Source organism: Oncorhynchus mykiss, chromosome 20 (genome assembly GCF_057628025.1).
Source record: "Oncorhynchus mykiss isolate SJ-2025 chromosome 20, ASM5762802v1, whole genome shotgun sequence".
Classification (NCBI taxonomy): Eukaryota; Metazoa; Chordata; class Actinopteri; order Salmoniformes; family Salmonidae; genus Oncorhynchus; species Oncorhynchus mykiss.
In genome coordinates this window covers 15,556,450-15,562,797 of record NC_143041.1, presented here as the reverse complement: position 1 = coordinate 15,562,797, position 6,348 = coordinate 15,556,450, and the positions used below count along the sequence as shown (strand labels likewise).

General features: G+C 44.5%; 1 pseudogene; it reads right to left on the bottom strand.

Annotated features, from left to right (window-relative positions):
• Window positions 1-482: 482 nt before the first annotated feature.
• On the bottom strand, window positions 483-2,987 carry LOC110499585 (uncharacterized; annotated as a pseudogene).
• Between the last annotated feature and the right edge of the window lie 3,361 nt (window positions 2,988-6,348).

Genomic DNA, 6,348 nt, shown 5'->3' with positions numbered 1-6,348 from the left:
TTGTTGCTCCTAGACGTTTTCCACTTCACAATAACAGCACTTACAGGGCAGAAATTTGACAAACTGACAAACTGGGAGCATCCTATGATGGTGCCAGGTTGACAGTCACTGAGCTCTTCAGTAAGGCCATTATACTACCGATGTTTGTCTATGAAGATTGCATGGCGGTGTGCTCAGTTTTATAGACCTGTCAGCAACAGGTGTGGCTGAAATAGCCGAATCAACAAATTTGAATGGGTGTCCACATACCTTTGTATATATAGGCCTGGTATAGACTAGAAGACATGAAACTGAAATTAGACTTTTTCGCTCAGCACCTTAGTGTTGCCTCTGTTCACATTCTCCCACCTCTCACAGATGATTCTATGGAGAGAACTCGCCATAGCTTCAGATCTTCTAGCCTTTATTTCCAGGTAACACGAGACTACAGCTCTGCACATCTGGTCTTCACCACTAGGGGCTCCGTCCCTGAGTGACAGCTGTTTCCCCTTAGTCTGACCCTCACCCCCAGGGCTCAGTGGTACTTCCTCCAGCGATCATGCTCTATAGAGGGAAAACGCAGTCATTCAAGAAAGATTTTCTGAGTTGACAAGCACATGCACACACTTACTGATGTGTGGGTAGCTGCAGGTGTAGCTGAGGATGCAGTATCCAGCGAGCAGCATGGCCACTCCTCCCAATCCATCTTTCCTCACGTCTATATACAGTACCTCCCGTAGTACCACTGCTATCCTAGAGAGAGATAGAACATGACAGTTGGAAGTGAGAGATATCTTGGGATAATCGAAAAAGATACTGTGTGAGTGAGTGTTTGTGTGTGTGCGGGGTGTCCTACCTCTGTGCAGGGCCAGTATTCCCTGTATGGGGTTGACGGGAGCTCGGTTAGCGATCAAGCCAGGCAGTTCCTTCAGCCTCACCTCCCCTAGAGACAGTGCATCTGCAACTCATCATCTCTTCTACAGGGAGTAGGTGTGTCAAAGGTTAACGGTGTTAGCCAGTCTAAATAAAGTAGGACTAGACAAACACTACTGACCCATTATCCTCTGCTCAGTGCCGTACTTCCTGGTGTTGAGTGGCGCTCTCTCCCTCGTCACGCTCTGATTGGCTGTTGCTGCCTTCGCAACGATGAGAGGGAGAGAGGTGAAAGAAAGAAAAGAGGAGGGGCAGAAAGAGTAGGAGGGTGAGAGGGAGGAGGAGGGGAGAATGGGAGACAGGGAGTGAATCAAGTAGATGCATGAAGCATCAGCCCTTCCAGTATTGGGCCAGTAAGAGAGCAGGGTGATGACGTTATCTTGAGTCCTATCCTCTGATAGGGCAGGAGCATCTCAAGCGTTGCGTCCATACCTACTACACCCCACTGGGGGGTGGGGGGGGATCCAAGGGGTATTGAGTGAGGAGGGAGGAGGGGAGAGAGGGGCAGGATCAGAGTACAGGGATGGAGAGACAGAGGGAGGGAGAGAAATTAAAAGGCTGGGGTGGGGTGACCCCCTATTCAGGCCAAGGTGGGGTAATCCTGAAGAGGTGACGGAAGGGGCAGAGGGAACAGAGGTGATGGCTGCAAGGGAGGGGGGATGGCTGGGTTGTATGTTGCTGTTGAGATCTCTTATCCTCTCGGTTAGTGTTGTTCCAGTTAGTGAGGTCTGAGGGTGGGTGACTGGGCTGAGTTAGCATCGGGCGCTAACATGCCAACAGTTTCATGGTTACCACTGAGGGCAGGGTTTGTGGTTGAGGTTTGAACAAGGTCAACCGTGAAAAGTCATCTGGTCTTGTTGTATAGATGGATTTTGTTATGATCAGTGTTCGTGGTCTGAACACGATCCAGCACTGTTGAAACGTGGTTGACCGTGAGTGGTCCCTGTTGCTTGTCTTGATGCGTAGACTGTTTTTATTGAGGTCAGAGGTTATGGTTGGGTTATGGTCCAATACGGTTGTCTTGCTGTACTGACGGTCAAGTTTGAGGTCAGCTGTGCTGGTGGTGTGGTCTTGGATGCGGGGTCTGGGCTGACCACTCCTCTCTACTGCTCCCAAACTCCACCTTCTTCCAGAAGCATCTTGCTTCTCTTTTTTCCCCTGCTAAAGGATCCTTGGATACTGTGGCAGCAGCTCTGGCTGTCTGAGCGGATAGCTCAATTAGCTCTTTCAGTGACACCTTCTTAGAAGCAGCTTTGGCTTTAGTGCTGGCTGTGACTGTAGCAGTGGCTGGGGCTGCTTTGAGCTTGAGTGGAGTAGCTGTTAATGTAATTTCATAATTCCAATATGTGTTCATTAATTGAATTCACTTAGTCTATTTTATGAGAATTTGTAAGATTCTTATTTGCATAAAATTGACAGAGACCAGTCTTATCAAAATTAGATAATAGTATTTATTCTCGGAGCGCTGCCATGTAACCACGAACAACAGTTTATATACTAAATATGACGTCATAGGTTATAAAATGTCCTTCCTCCTATCGACCAGGACAGAACAGTTCAAAAGTTTATTCCCACCCCCCCGCTCGCTCGCTCCAGACACACAGTTAAATCAAGATTAAACTTCTGAAGTATTCATCTATCACTATTCAGCAGACAGCTCCAGATAACGGAAAACCCAGGAAAACACTCGCTGCCTTATCTAAACATCCCAGAACTAAGTTGAGTCGGTTCAACCACAGGTTAACGATCCTTTCTGCTTACTTAAAACCCACAATCTATTTCCTCCCCAACCCAGCTGGAATGGTATTTATTAATCAGATATAATAAAACAGAGTAGAGTTGAATTAGTTATAGTTCTATTTAAAATGTAGATATTGTTTAGTCATTATTCATAAAATTCCTAACAGTAGCTTTGGGTTTAGTCTTGGCTGTGACTGTAGCAGGGTCTGGGCTGGGACTGCGTTGAGCTTGGTTGTGGTTGTTGTAGCTTTAAGATTCGTGGGGGTCTGGGCTGGATATTTAACCCAACTCTCCTTGGAGACTATCAAAGTCTCAAGGAGCTTCTGCTTTCTCATACTCTTAGTTGATGTTGTTGATGATGTGGATGATGAAGATGGTGATGACAGTGTCTACTTACTCTTCTTAGTAGTTTGCAATGATGAGGAAGATTATGATGTTGTTTTCTTAATCTTAGTTGTCTTTGCCGATGGTGCTGATGAAGGTGGTGAAAATGATGAAGATAATGTATTACTCTTAGTAGAAATTCTTGAAGGTGATGATGATGATGTCTTTTTGCGCTTCTTACATGTGATTAGGTTAAGTAGGCAAGGGGGGGGGTTCTTTGAGTTGTCATGGTGACTGGAGCCATCTTGCATTTGGGAAGGTGGCTGTTAAGTCTCAAGAAAAGTTTTCCCACAAAATGGACACGCCTCTACTGAGGAAGACATGACTGCAGGAACACACAGTATAAATTATGAAAATATACTGAACAAAAATATAAATGCAACATGCAAGAATTTCAGCGATTCTACTGAGTTATAGTTCATATAAGGAAATCAGTCAATACATTAATTAATTCGGCCCTAATCTATGGATTTCACATGACTGGGCAGGGGCGCAGCCATGGGTGGGCCTGGGAGGGCCAGAATCAGAAGGAGGAGTCAGAAAGCAGAATCAGAAGGAGGTTTTCTCCACAAAAGGGACAGAAATACTCAGTTGCATCTGCTATCTGGGTTGCTGGTGACAGACAATCCCGCGGGTGTAGAAGCAGGATGTGGAGGACCTGGGCTGGCTTGGTTACACGTGGTATGCGGTTGTGAGGCCAGTCAGACGTACTGCCAAATTCTCTAAAACGACGTTGTGGTAGAGAAATGAACATTCAATTATCTGGCAGCAGCTCTGGTGGACATTCTTACAGTCAGCATGTCAACTGCACGCTCCCTCAAAACTTGAGACATCTGTGGCATTGTTTTGAGTGACAAAACTGCACATTTTAGAGTGGCCTTTTATTTTCCCCAGCATAAGGTCCACCTATGTAATGATCATACTGTTTAATCAGCTTCTTGATATGATACACCTATCAGGTGGATGGATTATCTTGGCAAAGGAAACGTGCTCACTAACAGGGATGTAACAAATGTGTACACAAAATGAGAGAAATTATTTTTTTGTGCATATCTAAAAATATCAGGGATCTTTTATTTCAGCTCATGAAATATGGGACCAACACTACATGTTGCGTTTATATTTTTGTTCAGTATAGATTATATTAATTATGTTTAATTTTTAGATGTTTTATTTTTTACCTCTAATGACTAACTTTATTGTCAGAATAAAAAATTATACATGATCTATACATTAGTTAAGCAATAAGGCTCCTCGGGGGTTTGTGAAATATGGCCAATATACCACGGCTAAGGGCTGTTTTTAGCACAACACAAGGCAGAGTGCCTGGGCACAGCCATTAAGCGTGGCAAATTGGCCATATATCACAAACCCCAGAGGAGCCTTATTGGTATTAATAACTGGTTACCAAATGTTTGACCTTACTTTTGCTAAACTTTTATTTCACTCGTTACCAATACAGCAATTGGTTACAGTTCTAAAGAGAAAAACATCAGATATAATGTATCTAGTAGTCAGCATAGTAGAACTTTGCTGCCCTCTAGTGGAACCTACAGCTCCACTACAGTGCCTAGTGATCCTACACACCCTTTGGCCAGTTATCACATTTAGCGGTGCGTGGGTAAAATCACTGGGGAAGGCAAGCCAGGGAAAAGAATGCATTTTACAACCTATGTGTTGTGATAATTGCGTTGTTTGCTCTATAACCTGTTAGTTCATATGCCTTGACACTACGGGAGGTTTGTGGCACCTTAAATGGGGAGCATGGGCTCGTGGTATCGGCTGGAAAGGAGTTAGTGGAATGGTTTCCATGGGTTTATGCCATTCCATGAGTACTGTTCCAGCCATTATTATGAGCCATCCTCCCCTCACTAGCCTTGACTCTGATATGCAAAGCATTCGGAAAGTATTCAGACCCTTTGACTTTTTCCACATTTTGTTACGTTACATCCGTATTCTAAAATAGATTAAATAAAATAAATCCCCATCAATCTACACACAATACCATATACCCATAATAACAAAGCGAAAACAGAGTTTACGAAAAATTTTGCAAATGTATAAAATAAAAAAAAATAGAAACACGGTATTTACATAAATATTCAGACACTTTGCTATGAGACGGAATTGAGCCCAGATGCATCCGGCTTCCATTGATCATCCTTGAGATGTTGCTACAACTTGATTGGAGTCCACCTGTGGTAAATTCGATTGACTGGACATGATTTGGAAAGTATAAGGTCCCACTGTTGACAGTGCATGTCAGAGTAAAAACCAAGCCATGAGGTCGAATGGAATTGTGCGTAGAGCTCCAAGATAGGCTTGTTTCGAGGCACAGATCTGGGCAAGGTTACCCAAATAAATCACCATGACTCTTCCTAGAGCTGGCCACCCGGCCAAACTGAGCAATCGGGGGAGAAGGGCCTTGATCAGGGAAGTGACCAAGAACCTGATGGTCACTCTGACAGAGCTTTAGAGTTCCTCTGTGGAGATGGGAGAACCTTCCAGAAGGACAACCATCTCTGCAGCACTCCACCAATCGGGCCTTTATGGTAGAGTGGCCAGACCGAAGTCACTCTAAAAAAGGCACATGACAGCCTGCTTGGAGTTTGCCAAAAGGCACCTAAAGACTCTCAGACCACGAGAAACAAGATTCTCTGGTCTGATGAAACCAAGAAACCAACCGCAAGCTCTGGACATTTACACCTGGATCTCACAGCTAGCTAGCTAGCTGCTATCCGTGTGACTATTGGCTTATGTCGTTCCCGGAGCAAACATCAATTATTCCATCAGCCACTCCTAAGAGTTGCATCAGCCACTCCTGGGCTACATTCACCTATGATCCCCTCTAACACACGGAACCCCACTAATCTACAGACGGAAACGCACGAGGTGGCTAAAAACAGACCTCAATCCTATGCTAGTTTGCTACCGATGGCCCGGCTAGCTGTCTGAATCATCAACCTCACTACTCACTGGACCCTTAAGATCACTCGGCTAAGCATGCCTCTCCTTAATGTCAATATGCCTTGACCATTGCTGTTCTGGTTAGTGTTTATTGGCTTATTTCACTGTAGAGCCTCTAGCCCTGCTCATTATACCTTATCCAACCTTTCAGTTCCACCACCCACACATGCGATGACATCACCTGGTTTCAATTATGTTTCTAGACACAATATCTCCCTCATCATCACTCAATACCTAGGTTTACCTCCACTGTATTCACATCCTACCATACCTTTGTCTATACATTATACCTTGAAGCTATTTTATCGCCCCCAGAAACCTCCTTTTACTCTCTGTTCCGGACGT